General features: G+C 45.0%; 1 protein-coding gene and 1 long non-coding RNA gene across 4 annotated transcripts in view; one reads left to right on the top strand and one right to left on the bottom strand.

Annotated features, from left to right (window-relative positions):
• Positions 1-22,447, top strand: part of Mam (neurogenic protein mastermind) — a 380,463-nt gene that overhangs the window by 53,599 nt on the left and 304,417 nt on the right. The window lies entirely within an intron of this gene.
• LOC143152689 (uncharacterized) lies at positions 13,408-14,861 on the bottom strand. Its single transcript, XR_012993617.1, has 2 exons — positions 14,132-14,861; positions 13,408-14,075 (listed from the first exon to the last, which is right to left on the bottom strand). It is a non-coding gene; the product is annotated as an uncharacterized LOC143152689 (long non-coding RNA).

A 22,447-nucleotide genomic window follows, 5' to 3' on the forward strand; every position in this document is an offset into this window, starting at 1 on the left:
TTCGAGATACGAATTTTTGTCGTATAATCTGACAAAAGTTCAGATAACACGGATAGTGACGTAAAAAAATTTTGGGTCGGGTGATAAATTATCAAGAAACTACTCGCTCCTAGAGAAAACAAGCAAAAAGAAGAATAATGGTCTTTGTGAGGCATTTTTGTGAACACAAATATGCTTTAGAAGCTCGTGTATATCTCCTAACCCTTTTTGACTCGACAGTAAGGCTTTTGTCTACAGCGTAGAGAGTAACGTTTCCTTTTTACATTTTTTACCATTACGTGTAAATATTTATAATCGTGTCAACTACCAACGCTCGTACAACAATGTATCTTAGTCCCGTTCAACCTTATTTGATCGTTCAACGTTCTCCAGGTGTTCGATTCAATTTTCTTATTGTCGTTCGTCGTGATCGGTAGTTTCCTTGTACTTGGATTCGATTCGAAAATCGATCATCTTTTTGCAAATATTTTTTCCATTTAATTAATTACGATCTACCGCGAATCGAGTCGACGACCAATTGAACGGACCCCCACGTTGTATTCGTGCAATTAAAAGGAACGGAAAGTTCAACGTTCATTGTCGAGAGAATAATAAGAGATTATCGAGAACGCGGAGGAGAGCTTTATTTTCGATTCATCTCTCGCAGCTATGGTTACGAAATTGACTTTCGTCCGGCTCCAGCCGAGTGATTTGATCGCCAGCAGTAAAAGATTGTCGCTTCGTCGAAAATCTCTGAAACGGAGAACTCGGATTACTTACAAAGGATTGGCTAATTGCACCGCTGATTGGAACGCTACTGAAACCAACGTTGTCCAACGTTTGTCTGGAATTACGTTGCTCCATTTCTTCCTTCCACTAAAGGCTCGGTCTCTGTAGGATCGACTTTCACGGTGAACATTGTGATTCTAATATTAGTCGGTGAATAATACTTTGGTTTCGCAGCTCGTACGAGTCACGCTGTTAAAGAAAACGTAGATCGGTGAAAAACAACCAACTCTTTTCTCTCTTTCTCTCTCTCTCTCTCTCTCGTGTCGTTGAATCCGTTAGGGTTTTGAAAACGTGATACGTTCCGAGATTTGATCGGTATCACGGTACAGAAGGCACCGAGTATTTAATTGTGTAAATTCAAGTCGTGATAGATTCAAGGATCTTGTTCCATTCTGACGTGCTCACATTCCTTTCTGTGTCGAGAACATTGCGTTATAACATCAGCTGATCGGGTTACAGTTCGGTCGAACCCCGATCACTTCGTTCCAACGAATTCACAATTTCTACAAACGCACAAACTAAAGATACCACAGATATATTTTCTGTTTGCGTTCATTTTTTTTACTATAATAGATATTTCAAATGCAGAGTGAGAAATATCTTTAAATTCAATAGTTTAGTTCGATCAGGTGTGTAGAATTTATTGTACGTTGATTAACGAAAAAAAAAAAAACACGAAGCAACAGGATTTATGAATATTGAAGAAATTATTCGAAGCGAATACACCAATATTCAAATACGAAAAATGAATACAATAAAGGATCAAGAATGTTTATATTTTCATGGTGCAAAAATATATTTAACGCGTTTGCACTGTTTATAGTAAATTGTTTCTCTACGTTATAGTTTTGTAGGGTTGTTATAGGATTACCAACACAATCTCATCGTGTCTAAATATACATATAATATTATTCCTATCTAACATCTTTTCTATCTCCATTAATTTTCCACCTGTTTAAATAAATGTCTACATCACTTGAAACTTTGACAGCAGTATTTTGCCCCTCAAATTTTAATATCAGTCGATAAAAAAAAAATTCGTGTCCAATATTTCGCGATGCTCTGTCTCTACGCTAACTTTCATTAAAATCAGAGATTGTTAATTAAGAGATGTTCCTTTGAACGGTATTAAAGAATTGATCGATCGAACCACGGTTTAATTTCGCTCTGATCTTCAAAATTAGCCTCTCCGAAAGGACTATCTATTATATAATCGGAGTATTACTTAAAGTTCAAACGAGTTCAGTTCAGTTCCCGACGAATCGAGGAAAGAAAAGCATCAGATGCGTCAGAGAGATAACCGATCCCCTTCCACTTCACTGTGTTCGTACAAACCGGGTGAAGTCGACAACCATTCAAACTCCCCCCTCCTTTCTTTCGATCTCCATTGTAACATCAATCGATCGACCAATGGTTCAATTGCGTCCCGATCCTCATCATTTAATTACGCATTCGATTCTAGATTTAGGGTAGGTTTTTAGAAGAGAACTCTATCAAGAATCGAGGAACACAGATCCAGATCTAAAATAATCGAGTGTTCTCGACAAACGGACGAAAGGAAGATATCGCTAGGGCACACCAGATTAAGTAGATAAGTATTTTTCAACCTCTCTAGGTTCCTGTTATAATAACTATTGTGATGACGGTTGAATTGCGTTCTGATCGTCATCGTTCGACTGCACGTTCGATTCTAGATTTAGGATAGATCGTTAGAGGAGAATTCTTCCTAAAAAGAAACAGAATCTTATTCAAAATACAAGAAATTCTAACAAGTGGACAAAAGAAAGACAAGAGAGGGATAACGGGTGTACGGAGAAATTGGGCGAAGTGGGTATTGGAAATTTCGAGTAGCTCGTAAGAAGCAAAGTCCACTAAGGAGAACTCTCTCAAGAAAATGGAATCTTATTCAAATTACAAAATACCCTGTATTCCCAAGTGGATAAAAGAGAGACAATGGGTGCTTGGACAAATTGGGTGAAGTGGGTATTGCAAATTTAGCGTAGTTCTTAAGAAACAAAGTCCACTAAGGAGAACTCTCCCAGGAAAATAGAATCTTATTCAAAATACAGAAAATTCTAACAAGTGGATAAAAGAAAGACAAGAGAGAGATAATGGGTGTACGGACAAATTGGGTGAAGTGGGTATTGCAAATTTAGAGTAGCTCGTAAGAAGCAAGATCCATCGAGTAGAACCTTTCCCCCCCCCCCCCCCAAACAGATTCTTACTCAAAATAGAAAATACTCCATATTTCCAACAAGTGGACGAGAGAGAGACGAAGGAGAGATAACAGGCGAACAATCTTGGACAAATTGGGCGAAGTGGGTATTGAAAATTTAGAGTAGCTGTTAAGAAGCAAAGTCCATCGAGTAGAACCTTCCCCCCCCCCAAAAAAAAACAGATTCTTACTCAAAATAGAAAATACTCCATATTTCCAACAAGTGGACGAGAGAGAGACGAAGGAGAGATAACGGGTGAACAATCTTGGACAAATTGGGCGAAGTGGGTATCGAAAATTTCGAGTAGCTGTTAAGAAACAAAGTCCAGGAAGGATCGTGACCCAGGGAGTCGCGATTGGAGAGTAAGCGCATCTCTAGCGCTGAGTAGAGGTAAGAAATTTCTTCTCTGTTCGGCGTGCTCGTAGAAATTGGGCGTGGTCGATAACTAGGATTCGAGCTCCTTCGATCCTCTCTCGGTGGCATTGACCTTGGCGATCCACGGCGTCCGGTGAATATCTGCGTGGCTACGCGTTAACAGGTACCCGGCAATCACCGCAATAATGGTCGAAGTTTCTTGCGACCGTTAGGTATGGAAGGTTGGTAGATACGCGCAGTATAGGCACCGGCATAGCCATAGCCAGAGTGTGTAGCAGGGACGACGAGGCGCGGATAGATCTGCCGTTGTCAGCATAGCTCATTGGTTTCACCGGAGGAGGATTCCACCTTCGATGCAGAGGAGTGCCCGCAGGTTGTTGATCCTTTCTTCTTCTTCTTCTTCTTCTTCTTCTTCTTCTTCTTCTTCTGCTTCTTCTTCTTCTTCTTCTACTTTGCCATATTCTTCTTCGTTCTGGTGGCTTCTTCTCCTCTTCTTCTGCGGCCTCTTCCACGGAGTCCTCCTCCCTGCTCCCATAACCCATCCGCGGTGCAGCGTTCCTTTACAAGATTATTACTCGCGGATGACAGGTAAAAGGTACACGATCTCTCGCGCGCAAACTGTGGGCGCGGTAATCGTTCGATGGTACGCGCGCGGGGTGGGTTCCGGACACGAATTTATTTCCACGGACCACCATTAACGCTGGATCGTCGCCGATCGGTCGCGGAAAAGCCGAAGGATACGTGTGCGTAATGTCTAAGATACGCCACCCCGATACTTGCATACCACGTTGCATTCGATTGAAACCGGAGGGTTAGGTCGCTTCGATAATTATCGGGTTTCCGTTTGAATAGGTGGTTGGTGACAGTTCTCGATGATTAGGAACCTCGATACTTGCTCGCGCGACACCTCGTTGTATCGAAAGTGGAAAGGTTGGTCAGTTGACAGTGAATGGTATTGAAAGTTGAAATTTCTCGTTTGAGACGAAAGTAGATTGTTGGTGGGAGTTCCGTGATCACGAACCTCGATACTTGCTCGCGCGTACCTCGTTATATTAAAAGTAGAAGCAATGGTTGCTCGATAGTAAATGGTATTGAAAGTTGAAGTCTTTCGTTTGAGACGAAAGTAGATTGTTGGTGGGAGTTCCATGATCACGAACCTCGATACTTGCACGAAAGCTTTGTTCGTTGTATCGTATCGAAAGTGGAAGGGGTAGTCATTTAACAAGTGAAGTTGGAAGTTGAAGTCTTTTGTTTGAGACAACAGTAAAGAATTGTCAAAACCTTGAGAGTTTTCTCAACAATTCCTTGAGAAAGCTACACATAGTGAGGTTATGTTTTCTATGATTGTCTCGAAAGTGTCGAATAATTTTAACAAATTTTAATTGCAGATTCTTCAAAACTCGATTCAGAATCGTAGGAATGTCGAGTGGTATCGATATACCACGTGTCTTTATTTACGTTGGCAATTATGAAGTACGTCAGAAATTTTAATATTTTTATTATTTCTTCCAGGATGTTCCACTCTAGTGTACTTTACTAAGACAGAATGCACGCAAGATATAATTTTCATTCGCAGCAGAACCGCGATATCTACAACCTCGATACTTGCACGCGAACCTCGTTCGTTGTATCGTAACGGAAGTGGAAGAGATAGCAACAAGTGCCACGTTTTCCGTTCCAGACAAAAGCAGTCGAGTTCTTTCTTATCGGATTAGTTACCTCGATAATTGCATAGATCTCGTTACGTGCTTGCAAAACTCTCGTTGAACGTTGCTGTTCTCTTAAAAATAATTTGTCAATGGTACGTCGATGGTATTTAAAAATTCGATGGGAATTGAACCATCATGGACAATTATAAATAGCACAGACGAGAATGGTAAAAGTGGAAGATAATTGTGGACGAAAGTGGACAATTTTAGGAAAAGTTAAAAGTTCTTAGAAATTCGATCGAAACAAGACGAAGTAATTACCCTTACATCGATTATAGACTGTTATTAATATTCGTGATCTCTGTATACGCGCTCTTCGTATTTTTCCGCATAAATTTATTATTATCGCTTGAATTGAATTCTTTTTCGATTAAGTACCATCGGAAGTACTCGAAGTTCATCACGGTACTGTAATTTTAATTAACCTACGATATTTTTCAATATTCTTCGATAACCCGTTAGATTACTTTAGTTAGGGAAACGTTATATTTATCTCGTTATAATTATCGACGTTTAAAAGAAACTGTGAAAATCGTGTAACCAATATAAAAGATTGCCAATAGCCATTAAGCGTTCATCGTCAGCTTGAACACAGAGTACGCGAATTTTCTGGTACGCGAATGCTGCAATCGATCAGATACGACAGTTTGAAAAAAACCGAGGCGAATCATCTTGACTTCACCCTATGGAGGTTAATAGATACCGCGAGTCAGTCGTTATTTCGCTATATCTGAAATTACAATCACATCTCTCACACCGCTCTATCCTCTCGCGGACTACAAAAACCTCGGTGAAGTTTCACGGTTAGATTCAAACGGATTCCAGTGATCATCGTGTTCAAACTGTCTTGGACGATAGCCTGCGAATTGGCTCCTACGAATACGGTAACATACTCAATCCGAAGTAATTATTCCAATTTCAGTGATAACGTGTCCATTGGAAAAACGAGCCTCCGCAAAAAACCTTTCGCGAAGTTTCACAGCTAGATTCAAACGGATTCTAGGAATCATCGCGAACGAATTTTATAGTATACTATATCATATCGGGCAATAGACTATCGATGATTGTTTCTTTCGAAGGAAACCGTATATCTTCATACGCATCGATAGACCAGTTATATATAATACGTCATTCCGTTATATACACCTAACAATAGAAAAATTTGAGTAAATTTTCACTATTCCTTCTTTTACGAAAACAATATTTTCCTGAATAGGTTACCCAGTTCAACCGAACACCCAATTACGAATTCTCTAATTATTTCAATTTCGTAGGACAACTTTTCGACACGGGGTCACGAATTCGTTTATATTTTCTATCGTTCGATAGTCATCATCGAACTCGATTACTCCAAACAGCCAATTACGTATTCTCTAATTATTTCGACGACTACTTTTCGCTACGGTGTCTCTCGTACCTCTCTTTCTCTCTCTCTCTCTCTCTCTCTCTCTCTCTCTCGAGGAATCGATTTGCGTGGCGGTGAAAAAGGAGACCGGGCTAAATGACTCATCGGCGTCAGCGACGCGAGGCGGTTAAACCGTCGTTTTTATCGCTTCTTATACACAATTCACGGTTAAGTGGCAATTATCCGTGTGTATTTCCCCACTCCAGCAGCGACCAGCCACACGGTAACACCGAGAAAGTACCTGTTGGTAACGCAGCGAGCGTTTGCCGCGTTTCTAGGTAATCGTAGACGGTGGACGCTGCTGGCAGGGCGTAATGGTGCTTAATTTCGCGTGTGTACCGAAAGTACCGGCCGAGTGGAATTCCACGAGCGCGAAAGCTAGCCGGACTGTAGGTAGGTACCAGCATGCATGCGACCACGCTCTTGATATTACCGGATTCTCGCGTATCCGTGTTTCGTTGATACTTCTGACCCAGCGCGAGTCAATATCCACAGCCAGGTTTCGAGAACGGTCGAAACCGATCAACATTTTCAAAAACGTTCGATCATTTATCGATCACCGAGTACACCGTTTACGAATTAATCGCGTACGGTGGCGCCGGACACGCACTTGTTCGATCAATTTTTCTCAAGATTGCGATTTTTTTTCAATTTCATTCAATTCTTCGTTGGTTGTTATCATAGACGTCTGGTTTGTGTATTTATATTTTAAATTGGTAACTAAGAGAATAATTTTAGGAACTGAATAATTTTCTAATCACTGTTTTTGTACACAAATATTTCGTAACGGTGAGATATGTATACGACGTTTTCGAATATTCTCTACGGTCCTATTTCGAAGAAATTATCAACATTTTTATTATCGACATTTGACATTTTTACGAATTCGAGTATCGTACGCAGCGACAATTTTGGAAATTGATATCCTTCACGGGTGAAACGATAGTGTGCTATGATGTTCGGTTTGCGAATGTATTTTTGTACACCGGTTGGTAAATATTTTGGTCATTTCGGAACAACGGGAGACGTGGTTTACGTTTTTGAGAATTTACCGCGTACCGAATGTATTTCACAGATGGTTCGAAGAGTTACGCAGCGTTTCGAGATGAACGCTTTAAAGGTACAAATGACGAAAAAGATTCCGAGTGGAAAGTTTCTGCATCGAGTGTATTCCATAAAACGGACCGGTATACTACTTAACTTCTGTCGTGTTAACGTTACGAAATATCCGTGCGGTAGACTGGTTTCTGTGGGAATTAGCGTCCGTCTTTTGTACGAGTTGAGATTTAGAGGCGATGCGTCGAAACATTATCACCGAAACTCTCTCTTACGGATTACCATCTGTTTAAAAGTACGGGCAAGTTTCACGGAGGAAAAACGACCGGTTCATGGTGTAGAAAATTGAAACTAAAAATACACGCGGAGCGGAAAAGTTGAACAAACGCGGAGGGAACTGATTTTCCAACGATTATGTACTTAATATTCCAACGGAGTATCTCGCGGCTGGTGAATTATTTTCAATTAACGTGGATGTATCGTCGTCGTTAATTTTGATCGACCATTCGTTTCGCGCTCCACCTTTCGAACCGGAGTCATCGCTTCTCAGCTACCGAAACCACCATTTTCGAATAGTGCGTTCGTTAATCTCGAGTAATCCAACGTAATAAGTATTCGATCCGATCGTAAATTCTGTAAAAGGAAACGTTAAAGAAAAAGATTTCAGAAAGAATTCAAAGGGAATATCAACTAGGTGGGGGTTAATCTTCGAAATGGAATTATCGGTGAATTTATATTGCAAATTGAAAAACGTTTCACTAGAACCCTTTATAAATCACACACTTCTTGTAGTATCCTTGCAGGAAAATTGTTATTCTAACGGTAACTTTCCAAAAAAAAAATTAAAAAAAAAAAGAAACTTGCATCGGAGAGAAAGGAAAACCTTTACCGCAATTTTACTTGTCTATCTCTTTCTCGATAGACGATTGAAAATATAACCGAGGAATGGGGTAAACAAAAATATCCAGATGCAATTTATCGAACATTTATTTACGATGCGCAAAGTCTACAATTGATTCCGCGCCTAAATATAATTTCGTTCGTATCTTATCGGGCTTCCTTATCGTCGGACAATTATTAATTTAAAATACGACCATCGGTTACGACGCACGAGTAACTTTGCAAGTGGACTCGATACGTTCGATAATTTAACGCGATCGATACAAATCCCTCGTCGCGATGGATTATAATAAACCCGAGTCTGTATTCCAATTACGAGCGGGGATTTCGCGAAGGAACTGAAAAATCAAGTTCAAGAGCGTTGCTTGCTTCAAACCGACCAGTCTCGTCCATGTTTCGCGAAAATGATTCCTAATCCGATTAGATCCCGACAATACCGCGGGAACTTCGAACGCGCAATGCCTCGATCTATTTATAAACATCAACTCTTTCGCGTTTCGAAATAACGCACCTAGGTTTTCAAAATCGATACGTTATACGAGCCAACAACCAACAACCAACAACACTCGTTCCAACGAAAATTACCCAACGATTTCTTCTTCGTTCGATCGGAGCGTCACCGAGTCTCGTTCGAGTCCCGTCCGTTACGAGGAATCGATTGATACGGATACGAATTCCTCGATTCGATTAACCTCGGACGGTGATGAAATATGAGTTTTTTTTTTCTCTCTTTTTTTTTTTCTCCTTTTTACACCGCGGAGAAAGCTAGAAGCTCGGTCTAACCTGTCCGGTAACTACGACACATTCTTCGCAATGCTTCAGTGTCACGCGTCGAACGAACGTAATTAAAAAGCGACAGTATTCGATGAAATGTTCCTAAGAACCGGTTGTCCCCGTTGTTTCGCGGGCTTTTCTGTGCTCGTTGGACGCCCGAGGGACACGCACCGGGTTCGCGTTCCACGAATGGAAAATCGTGTATTATGTATGTACTTCTATATGTACACATAGAGATGTACATGTATGTATATATATATTTATATTTTTTTATATATATATATATACACACACATATATATATACACAAGTATGTACGTATACAGAGCATATGTACGTCCATTAAGGCGAATACCGGATGCACTTCGACACGACAGGTCGCGCAGTTCGTATACAAGGGGTAATCTAAGCGTTACGAGAGCAGCACGAGTGCCATTTGTCGCTGGGACTTCTCTCCGATCTGCTCCAATTAACTTTATTAATCCTTCCGCTTTCGCGGCACGGCCTGCCTTACGTCAATCTCATTACCCTGTTTATCGTCTATTACGCAAACTTCGCTCCGTACCCCGAAAGTTCATCGTTCACGTGATCATCGTCCTTAATTCTTTATTTACCCGAATCCCGTGCCGTACAAAATTTCGCGTCCCTTTTAAACTTGAGCGAAAATTGTCGGACAAACGACCGACCACACGATCGCTTTTCTCGAGCTTCGGTACCAGAACTCTTGCTTCTTCTCCACAAGAGATACACGATTCGTTTTTATGGCCGTGGTTCGGCCATGTTTGTCTATTTTTCAATTTTTTCCCGATTTTTAGAAATTGGAATTTTCTCTACGCGTTACCCGATCCCCGTGATTTCACGATCGTAAATACGAGGGTTTCTGGCTTGGATTCTTACTAGGAGGAAATTTCATCTAAGATACTCGTTGGAAAGCGATAAGCGTGCGCAGTGAACTCTGCTGTGGACACGTGTTTAGATATTCGTGCACGTTTCGGAGCAGTAAATACCCAGTTGCGTCGAACAACGCGGGAAGTTTGTTCTTGGGACGGTGCTGTAGCGTCGTTACTCGAATCGCAGTCTACCCCGCTTTCGAGCATTGGCGCGTACTTGTAACCGAGACTCCGTAGACGCAAGTATCGAGGTCGGTTGGAAGTTACTTTACCATTTACGTATTCATTTTTATGCAACGTTTACCCATTAATTTGTATACTTGTACGAAATTTTTCACAGCAAGTTTCCCTTCGCTAAAGTTGACGAATACACGTTCACGCATTTACACGACAAACGAACGACAAATTCGAAGGGCACGTCGAACAGACGACAAAATAAAAAAGTTGCGATACACCTCGAAAGAAACACACGTACGCGCGTCAATCTTCCTTTTCTTTTCTTTTTTTTTTAATCTATTTCATCTTGGCATCGAATATCCCCTCGTTGCCGCCGCCACTGCGCGACAAACGAACTACGCCCGTGCGTGGAATCGAACTTCTCTCTGGAAGCGTTTACCATCGAACGCGTGGAAAACACGTCGGTAAAAGGCTTTGGAAAAGCAATACTCGACACGTCCCCTACGGACTACCTACTTTTCCAACCATCGACTACCTTAAAATTAGCCGACGGTGAAAATATTATAAACGCGCGTCGGATACTCGGGGATCCACTCCATTATACGCAAGATCGTAAACACGCTTATTTACGCGGCGACGCGGCGCGATAACAAACATTCCCCCCACCACCGCGGCGAACGTATCGTCTACCCTCCCACCCTCGCGCCATCTCGAGTAAATAGGAAGGAAGCCGGAGTGGGAGGGCGCACGGGTGGCTGGTGGGGTGGCGGTGTTGGCGGTGGGGAGGGGCAGAAACTAATCTCATGAATCAAGGGACTCGTTCGCGGGTAATTTAAGAAATACGCGCGCGTTTATAAAAAGCGTCCCCATTAGGCGTACAACCGTGTGGCCGCATGCTAAGGGATTTTATTGCTCCGACGCGACGGCGCGGCCGGCCGGCCGAACGAACGAACGAACGAACGAGCGTGCGCACGAGCAACCAGCCGGTCAGGCGCACGCTGCTCGCTCTGTGCCCCTCGCGCGAACTTCTCGCGACTTTAAATAACGACCGTAAGTCAGCCGTCCGCCTCGTAAGTCAACCGGCCGGTCGAGCGCGCGCGCATCTTGCCGCGCCACGCCGAACAAAGTGGATTTACGCAGTTGGGGTGTATTTATCGACTGGTCCTCAATGGCCGGCTCCGTACCATTAGTATTAGCCGGTGGTCGATTATACTTCTCCCGGAGGGAATCTGACGGTCGTTCTCGCGAGACGGCAGCAAGGGAGGGAGAGGGGGAAGGAAGAAGCTAGCGGGAGAAGGGGAACGGATCGTGCTCGCGAGCGGGCGATCACGCGGCAACGCTTTCGCGGCTCGAATCTTCACCGATAGGAATGCCGGATGCCATATTCGTTAAATCGTTCGTAGTCGGCCGTATAGAACGAGCGAACGCAACCGCGCAATTGTCGTACATTCCGTACGAGAGCCATCTCCGACTCTCTCTGACTCTTTCTGACTTTTTATGACTCTTTCTGACTCTTTCTGACTCTTTCTGACACTTTCTGACGCTTTCTGATCCTTTGTGACTCTCTTTCTGACTCTTTGTGACTATTTCTGACTCTTTCTGACTCTTTCTGATCCTTTGTGACTCTTCCTGATCCTTTGTGACACTTTCTGACTCTTCCTGATCCTTTGTGACACTTCCTGATCCTTTGTGACACTTTTTGACTCTTTCTGACTCTTTCTGACTCTTTCTGATCCTTTGTGACACTTTCTGACTCTTTCTGACTCTCTCTGACTCTTTCTGACTCTCTCTGACCCTTTCTGACTCCCTCTGACTCCCTCTGACTCTCTCCTTCTTTCGTTCTTCGCTGCTCTTCCCCAAGTTCCACACCTTTACACCTTTGAGACGTTGCGCGACCTTCGAAGAATTCGACCTTGAGCATCCGGGCCGCTCGAGCGACGACGCACCTTTAAGCGGCGCGACCTAGACGACGATCCTCTCCGACCGACTCGACGTAGTCCAACTTTCAATTAGGCCGAGTCTAATTGCCAATCGTCACCGACGGCGGCGGCGGCGGCGGTGGCTTTCGTTCCAGCGACACGATCGGGGGATAACGAAGCAACGATTGTCAGCGCGAGCGCAAGTAGAACGAGCCGAGATGAGGCGAGTCGAGTCGAGTCGAGTCGAGTCGAGTCGAGTCGAGTCGTGTTGAGTCGAGTCGAGTCGAGCGCTATTCGATACGTCCGTTGCGTCAGCGGACCCCGACACTCGCGTTTGCTTCAATATTCGTACAGTGAACGCGAAAAGTAGATTTTTCTTTTCTTTAACGCCATCGTGAAGCAACTCGATGATTTTAACTGTTAAGTTTTTTTTTTTCCGAAGGGCCTCGAGCGTGTTCACGACCCAAAAATTCGCATGTATTTCGTACCGTATTTCGTCGATTGGAATTATCGTTAAGATAATTGCGTCGCGGTTAATGCGCCGCGAATAACAATCGAACGAATAAATAAAAATAGATATTCCAGAGCGGTGATCCTCTTATTACAAAACGGTATACGCTAATTTTTGAAACCGAATCGATCCGCACGATCGAACGAAGTTCGAGTGCAAACTTTTTTAGTAAAAATTTCGAAAAGAAATACCGATGCAATACACACGAGATGCATTACTGGCCGAACGCGCAAGACCACCTAGTCATTTGTACGACGTACTTATGGCACAACGGATAGACATTAATGCTGTGACTGCTAGCAATCGTTTTATGATGACCACTTTACTGCCGTATTAGATACCTCATTCGGACATAGTAACACAATCATAAACGTCCCCTTAATTACCTAACCGTTAGTGCTTTTACCGTGTGGAGAATAATTGCTGAACTGCGCGAATACTTTGTAGTTCTTATAACGATAACGTTCGGAACGATTCACCGTTGCATTTTCCATCGAGTTCTACGCGGCGAACAAAAATTCAGGTCGCGAAACGATCATCGCGCACGAACAGGTGAAACACTTAAATTCATCTTCAAAATCGTTTCGATGATTCTTTGAGTGAATGCACCAATGTTTGGTCGAAAAATAAAATTTATTTTATTATAAAACAAGAACTAATATTTTACATCGATTCTGTTCATTATACACAGGTCGTTTCGTATTTTCCACGAAGTTTGGTAGCGAGTACCATCAATGATACTACGCTCACCCGGATAATCGAGATACAAACAATACAGACAACAGCTTCGATTATTTATTATCGACACCGTACGGTGTGTTCCTAATGCACACAAGAAACAATCACCGTTCAGTAGGTTGCGAACAAGCGTGAATGGTATCTCGGTGGTAAAGATACGTTAACACCGGCACTCTTAGTCGCATTATTTTATATCTTCGTTTCGTTCGATTGTTTATCGAATCGAGCGTTCTGTAGATTTCTGTGCCATCGAGAACCTTGACGTTCGACGATCCATCGACGAGAACGTTGTTGTTCGTTCGGTGCACTGTCTTTGTAACCGAACGTACTAATAATTCAAAGAGAAATTCACCCAATGAAAAATATTCGAAATAAAATTCGTCGACGCAAAGAAAAATTCGTGTCTTCGCGTGTCGACTTCTCTGCACTCTTAACGATTCGATCATTGACTTCGATGCAACTGGTAGTCCATCCGATGCATTTCGGTGTTGCATCCGCGTCTGATAGAACGCGTTGGAAAAATTTTCCCGATCGTGGCCTTTCATCATCGCTTTTCAACCTCTCTCGATGATTTTAGAAGCTGGCTCGAGCCGGTAAGAGGCCATCGTTGATCCAAGGGTCCCGATTTATCGCGTGTCTGAAAGCAGCCTCTAAATTAGGAGCGATCACAATCCACGATTTACTTAAGGTTACCTCCGGATGTAACTCCCGAGCAACGGCCAATTGATGGCTGCATCGACTTTGAAGATACGATCCAATCAACTGTAGCTTCATCAGCGAGTGGCTCTGTAACTATCCCCGAGCTTCTCTAATCTCCTCTGGCTTTCAATTTGCCAACTTTTTCGCGGTGTTTCTTTTCCGTTCCGTTGGCTCGCAAAGGAGACGTTTGAGACGTTGACCGGGCACATACACGTTCGTATTTGCCAACGACGAAAGTCGTTACCGTTGCATTGAAACAGGAGTCACCGTATCAACGATGGACAAAGTATCTTTCTTCGAACGATGGCCCGTAAAGAAGACGTTTTTGAATACTTTGTTCGGTCGTAGACCTTACTCCGAGGCAAAAATATTAACCGTTCGTTCTCGTCCGCGAAATAGGACCAGCGAATAATCCGATGTTGCTCGAAGAACAAATATTTGGTATTGATTTAGGGCTAATACGCGAGTCGCGATAACTATCGCGAGTGTTCGACCAGCATGGAAGATCGGTGAAAGATAGGAGTTCGATGCAGCTTCCAAGACAAAAATGAGCGAGTGAGCGAGCGAGGAATATGATTATTTTTTAAGGGGACCGTTAACGCGTTGAACGACACTATGGTACCTGGGGACCGACGTTCCCCAAAGTTACAAGGATTCTTTAAAACGGTTAGAAGACCCGAACTCTGATGTAAACTTTTAAGTAGCGTTAATCTCGTTAGGAATACTACAAAACAACAAGTACAAATTATCGAATATTTCCACTTTTTGTGTTACGTTCGAACAAATATCGAGGACATTCTTTACGCGTTAAGTGTTACAGTGGTCTCTGAAACGATTATATGAGACATATGATAGTTGTCAACTTTTAAATAGCATTACTCTCTTTTGGAGTAGTATAAGGTAACAGATACAAGTTATCGAATATATTAATTTTTTACATTAGGGTTCGAACAAATATCGGGAACATTCTTAATACGTTAAATGTTACAATGGTCTCCAAGGGCCGGTGCTTCGAAATTACGATTTTCTAAAGCACTTGCGAAACGTCTAATCCAACTTTGAACAGAATTACCCTCATTAGGAATACCATAAAGTACAAATTATCGAATATTTAAACTTTTTACACCACGGTTGGAACAAATATCTAGGACATTTTTGAGTAATTTATTCGGTTCTTTTCGAACGAGAAGCAATGTGTTCGACGCGAAGGAGAAAATCTCACGAGTTTTCTACGACTCGTCAACCGTTTACCAAGAGTCGTTATCGAACCTACGAGCAACAATAATTCATGCGTGTCTCTGGAACGATATACGAGAGGCAACGGACGTGCTCGGGCGCTCGCTCGTAATTGCGAGAAAAATGACACGATAATGGTCAGAAGACGAATAACAAGACACAAAGGAAAGTTACAGCTTGTAATCCAGAAAGAGGAAGTGCATCCCCCGAACGTCTGGAGAGTCCGGCAGACTGTTTACCATAAGCAAATTGATTAAGGCGGTCTCCCCTCTCTTTCCGTTAAATGCGCGCAGGACGACGAAGAGTCGAGAAAAATTCCCGACCGAGACTTTTCTACGGTGTTCGCGATAACTGAATCGCGTATCGTGCACCGAACAAGATCTCCCCGGTCTGCGTTTCGTTGTTCCGTTTCAACGAGTCGTTGATACGGTGCGCGCGATTAAAGCGCTTGTTTACATCACGGCGAAAATGAAAAAGTGAGAGACGCGGGGCGAAAAGTAAGAATATCCCCCGGTCGTCGTATCGCTGTCCAAAGGACAAAGGAAAGTTTACGATACACGGAATTGCGTAGATAGACCGAAAACGACGATGACAACGGACACGTATACATAATATCCCGATCGTAACGGTCGCTCTGACACGTAGCTGTCAGTGGCGCCCGACAAGTAGGAATAATGATAATGGTAATCCGTGGTAAGACGGGTAAGTGCGGCAACCTCCTCGTCGCCCTCTCGCGGCCCCCACCACGAGACGTTTACCCCACCACGGATCCCGGCGTTGTGATTTCCCCCTACCGGTCGAGTCGAGCGACGGTGTCTGTCCCCTCCCTCTTTCTCTGGGCAGGTTCGGTCAGCACGATGCCTCGCCCGCGATTCAACCTGTTTTCCACCCCACCACGTGCCTGCCCGCGATGGGCTAGTTCCCCTCCGTTGTGTTTTCGTCCCCCACCGGTGAGACCGAGCCGCTCCCCACCCAGCGGCCCGGTGCTCGCGCATGCGTGCGCCGGATGGATGCGTGCGTGCGAGCGCGGCCCGTGTGCGCTGGTGCGCGCGCGTTCGTGTAATAATAATAAGAAGAGAGCAACTCTATGAGGAACCAACGGCCTCCGACCCGTTCACCCTATGCTAGGTGGAGCCGGTCTGATACTGTACCCTCTCAGTGGCTCTCAACTCGCGGCGTCCGTCACCGATACACGTTCCACCGTGCCGCGTGGAAACACTCGCACGGTGGTTAGAGACGCGCGATGCGAATTTCCAATCGACGGACTCCGTTCTCTTTCACCGCGGACGGTCGCTCGCGATTTTTATTTACGATTGTTCGAACAACGGTTGCTCGACGAGATCGAAGAGAATTTGAAGCCTCTTCGCTCGAAGTGCCGCGTTCTCCCTCGTCGATTCGTTTTTTCGCGATTCGCGTTCCGCGCGATACGAGATCGGAGTTGAAAATTACGCGTCCGTTGACGTTAAAAGTACAAGGTGTACGCCTCGTTTAATTATTGCGCTCGACGGGAAGGTCTAACCGTCCGTTACAAAATCCATTTAATAATGAATTTGCTTTACCCACACGTAATCGGCTCACGTTCCGTGCGTTTATTCATCGCGGACGCCGTACGATGTTAATCGCACTGAGAAATTCATGCATCATTACGGCTCGGCTGCGTTCCGCGTGTACATACTAGCCGCGCGCTTCGCATTTACGTTCATGTATCCTTAATCGCGTTTCGCGCGGATCAACGGGGTCGCACGGTGGCCGCCGGTTGGGAGCCGCTGCGGGTGTGACCGTGAACGAAGAGGCAGGAAAGCAAGACAGCGTTGTGGAGCAGTATCTCTGTCCTCGCCCTCTGCCTCCTCCCCATACCTCGGCGTGTTTCTCCCGTGCCTACCCCACCCATAGTTCCCACCGAGAGCGAAGTGGACACTAGGTGAAACGGCGGTGGGGGCGACGTGCCACAGAGGGGAAGTTCGCGGTACCGTAGACACCGGGTACGCCGAAGGGAAATGAGAGGGGCGAGGACGGGGGAGGGGGAACGGCAGCGGGACGAGAGGGGGCGAACGGCGGGGCGAGCGGGGAGCAGCGAACGCGGCGAGGTTAGGTTAGTTTAGGTTAGACGTGCCTCCGAAGAAGAACGGAACTGGTCTGAACAGAGAGAGACGGAGGTCACTCGAGAGATCGCCGAGAGATGACACCACCGCGCCCACACGATCCAATATAGTAGTGGCAAACTGCATTCGTGCAGGTGTAACGTACCGCACACCACCACCCTCTGCCCTCCATTGCCTTTCTCTCAATCTTCGCGAACCCCCTGCCCCCTCAGCACCCGTGACTCGGTTCTTCGTCCACCTCTAACCCTAAAAGTCCGTCTTCTCGCGCGATCCTTTCCCCGTCTCTTTCCGTTTCTGTTTCGCGTTGTCTCGTTCCGTCTCCGTTCCGTCACCGTTCCGTCACCGTTCCGTCTCCGTTCCGTCACCGTTCCGTCACCGTTCCGTCTCCGTTCCCCCGAACCGGTGCTACGGTTACGAGAGTCCGCGCCGGTTTAGATCCTGCGGTCCCCGTGTTTGCTCGTGGAGCACGAACGCGGCTACGAATACAATTGCAATTACGATTACGATTACACGGGATTGACCTGTCGCCACCAGCGTGCGCATGCCGGCAACGTCGCAAATCCACGCTTCCCCGTGCCCCCTGGCCCCGCGACCCTCCCCCAAACTCTCCCCCCTCCTCCTCCTCCTCCTCCCTTCAACCGCCATTCCACTCCCGCGGTTCCGTCTAACTCTCCTCCTCGCGCACGTTCGCTTACTTGATCTGTCTGTCTTCGTTATACGATACGTGCACTAGCCGGCGTCGGTCTGCGCAATACTGTCGCGCCGTTGCAAACGCGCGCGGTGCACACTGTCGTCGCCACCTTCGTTTTGCGACGCGAGGTCACGCACCAAATTGGGTGATGGATCGAAGGTGTTTACTTCGAATACGAGATGTAAACAGCGAACGAGCGAGCGAGCGAGCCGAAAGAGAGTTACCTTTTCTTTTTTTTATTATTTTTCGTGCGAGACAAGGACCAGCGGTGGGGGAACTCTCGCTCGTGGAAGCGAGAACGTCGTCGCGGTGGTCCGACACGGTTTTAAACGAATCTGCATTGTAACGTACCGTTGCACGCCGTGCAAATACTCGGTCGGTACTCGAGCGTACGATCCTCCTTGCGAGAAAGGGTACATCGTGAATTTTGTATCGGGTCCGTTGCTCCCTTTGATGCGACGACGCTCTTCAGAGACACGAGTTCGCAAACTTTACACGCGTAACGTTAACTGGCTGCCTGCCTGGCTGCCCTGCTCGTCCACGAGCAACGCCGAGTAGTGGACAACCGAATCTCGTCAAAGGCCGTGCCGGTGTGCATTTGATTCAAGACTCTCCCGAAACGGCGCAGAGTGTTTGAACACAAAACACTATCGCTTTCTAAGAACGAGTGTTTGCTCGCGCCAAGTTCGTGAATATTCGGTGATCGATAGTGGGGGGAGGTAGGCGACGGGAGTGGGGAAGCTCCAGCAACGCGCAATTATCGAGTCGAGGGATACGTATTCAGATAACTCGACGAGTTGTTTTTGAGAGCTCGCGAAGCGGTTATCGCTCGTACGATGTTCGCGATTCGCGTCTCCCTCTCTCTCTCTCCCCCTTCCTTTCCAGATTCACTGTTTACGAGCGGTCGAGCGAACACAACCGAAGAAAAGATATTAGGCGATTCGCGAGGCACCTACTCAACGCCACGGAGAGTATAACGAAGATTCCGTTCGTGTTTATTTTCGAAGCGACACTCGTCGGCTGCGTTCCCATCGCTCGACTTTTAATCAACCCGACCGTTGTTGGACTCGGGCTATCTCGCACGCTCGCCTTTCCAGTATTCCTCTTCTAATCGTAGTAGGTCATTGAATATAGTTACAGCCGTGGAATACCGTTGTTGATACCTACATTTTGTGTATTTTATCTCCCGATCGGCTCGATCGTTCGAACGTGTATATGCGCATACGTAGCGCGCAGGAAGAACCAATAGCGCATAGAAAAAGACGTTCGGTGTATGCTCAAAGCGAGTCGACGGTCAAGGTGCTTGGAATCTTTTAGCATTTAAATCGCGCGAAATCACGGAGACGACTGAACAACTATGCGTTCATTTCACCGATCGCCTTCGTCGTTCGCTTCGTTAAAATATTTATCGCCTTCTCTTTTTCCGCTCCGTACGTTCTGCCGCTGTCACGTGTTTTATTCGTACAATTAATTTTCTTAATCTTTCATGGGGTGCGACGTTTCCTACTTATTCGTTCAGACGCGTTTTTGAATTCTTCTCGTAGTTCGTTTCACATTTCGCGACGAATCGTTTCGCTACCGTCCACACATTGTTACGTCGTACAAAAGAATTATACGACGGTGACTAATATCCATAGGCGGATATTATCTCTACGTTATTGCGTCTGTTTCTTGCGTTTTGTTTCGTTTCGTAGCAACGTTCAATTGTTCGTGCAATATATTCGAGGCTCGAAAAAAATTTTTACGCAACACCGTTCCGTTCGATACCCGATAACGTTCACTTTGTTCGCGCGATCGAAATTCCACGACAATAATCCCGCTAGAAAAGCTCACTATTGAGATTAGTGTCATTTATTTCTTCGTTCGACTCCCTTTTCGTCGTTTCTCCAACAAAAATACCGGCCTGTTTTCTTTCTTCTTCCACATGCCACGAGCATTACGAAATTAATTTAATCGAGTACCGATAATAACTAAATTCCACGGTGGTCCGAAGTGGCGTTGATTACGGGCGAAATTGATTTTCGGATTAAACAAACAAATACGCCGGGGATCGTTCAACGACCGTCGTGTTCCTTCTTTTTAATACACGGTGCGGAAAAGACTGCATTTAACCCCGGACGACACGCGCTCGTATTTATTTGACGTATCGTTGAACGGCCCCGGTATAAACAAAAATAAAATTTATCACGTGCCCGGTAGCTTTTGTATTTAGTTCCCCGCGTTGAGATGCCATGTCCAGAGGACGCGTCCTCACGGTGAATTTCCAATATCGAGCCCCAGACCGATCCATGGAGGCCCACGCTATACACTGCAGGTCTGATTCACGGGATCCACATCGCGGCTTAATATCACTGCTTGTCGGACGTTAGCATAAGCAAACACAGGGGTTGGCGCAGAGCGCGCGCCCCCCTGTGTATAAATAGTCGATAGGGGCTCTCGATAAGCCGAAGAATGAAAAAGAAAACTGTTAAACGCGGACCACAATGGGCCGATTCCGGCCGATCTAAAACTACTCACACGTTGGCCAAACATTATTGTGCAATTTAATTGACCGCGCGCGCGAGCCGTGTCCGCCCAGATGAAAATATAATATCCGCAAATATTGACGTTTCCTCCTGTACTCGAGCGAGTGGGGCTAAATAAAAAAAAAAAAAAAAGAAAAAAACACTAAACGAATAAATAAAATAAAAATAAAAATAAAAAAATCTAAACAGACATCACATTACGACGAAGAGTTACGTTACAGTTCGGAAAGTATATTTACACATTCCTCGCGCGAATATCATCATTTGTAAATTATTCAAAGTCTCGAGTCACGCGTAATCTTGTCCTCTCTTGAAAACTTCTGCCATTTTGTCCGATGTGTAATAGTTTCGACTGGTGATAATTCGAATGAATCTCAGAGCGTTCCGATATGTAAAAAATTGAAATTTTTCATAATATTTCCTCCCATCATTGTTTCTCTCGCCTATCCCATCGTTCTCTTCGAATTCTATTTCTTCAAAGTTTCTGTTGTAAAATTCAGATTAGAATATCTAGTTTATTGTAATATACAAGGATCTCGCATATCTAGTACTACAGTAATTGTATATATAAGAATATAAAGTCCGAACAAATGCGTATGCAGTAATATATCTTGATGTGAACGACGACAATGTCGTGGTTTTCCTGACTCCGGACTTGGAACTCAATTAAAAAGAAAATCCAAAAGAAAAAACGGCCAAACCGATGACCACGTGGCGGACTGACAGTTCTTAAAACTAACATCGACATCTGGCACCCTTAAGATCGTTGTTGCGTTCATTCGAACAGTTTCCAACGATGGTGCAAGACGCGCCGCGTAACGCATCCCTTCGCGAGAACAGAAGATAACGATGGGTGGCCCAGGAAGGGCGAGAATTTCGATTCGTCGCAGATAGGAGCGAAGCTCGGTGGCGAAGTTGCGGGTGTATTGGGTCGGGTGAAATTAAACCGGATTTCACGGGGGATTAAATGGCATTTCACGACCCGCGGGGATACGCGACCGAGGCCACCCCCACAACCCCCACCCCACCCCACCCCACTCCCTGTTTTGAATTTGGGCGTGAATATGACAGTTGGTTTATACGATTTTCGGATTGATGGGCTCGTCGTCGCGCGGAATGCCAGGAAATGACGAAAATAATTATTATCCGCGGAGTACTCGGTCCCGTTCGTTGTTCGTTGCTCGTTTATAGGTATGCGATTGCGCGCGCGCGTTCGTCGTACGTGTACGTGTCTTTTGCTCATCGATTCAGGTGTATTTCGATCGTGGATATTAACCGGACCCGGAATCATTGCCCCGTGTCCGTCCGCGGTCACCGAATTGGCAAAACCCGAATTCACTTGTTTCGTCGATAAAAGTTCGCCCTGGTCGGCGAACATCGTCATACGATGATATCGAGGGTTCCTCCATTGGTCATTTACCCGACCTACGAAATAGTAGGTTGTTCGGGTAGTCGTTTCGCTTTTTTTTTTTCGGGTGTAAATGGAACACGATTTTTTTTAGAGCGTACAAACGTTTTATTGAATCGTATTTCATCAATTGTATCGAAACACGGTTTTTTTAGAACGTACAAACGTTTTATTCAATCGTATTTAATCAATTGTATCGAAACACGATCTTTTAGAGCGTACAAACATTTCACTGAATTGTATATTCTCCATTTTGGAAACCGAAATGACTTTCCGAACAACCGAATAGTTTCGCGTTTGTCCGTGGAATATTCTTGTCGCCCCCTGTTATCATAGTTTGCTCAGTGT

Source organism: Ptiloglossa arizonensis, chromosome 11 (assembly GCF_051014685.1).
Source record: "Ptiloglossa arizonensis isolate GNS036 chromosome 11, iyPtiAriz1_principal, whole genome shotgun sequence".
Classification (NCBI taxonomy): domain Eukaryota; kingdom Metazoa; phylum Arthropoda; class Insecta; order Hymenoptera; family Colletidae; genus Ptiloglossa; species Ptiloglossa arizonensis.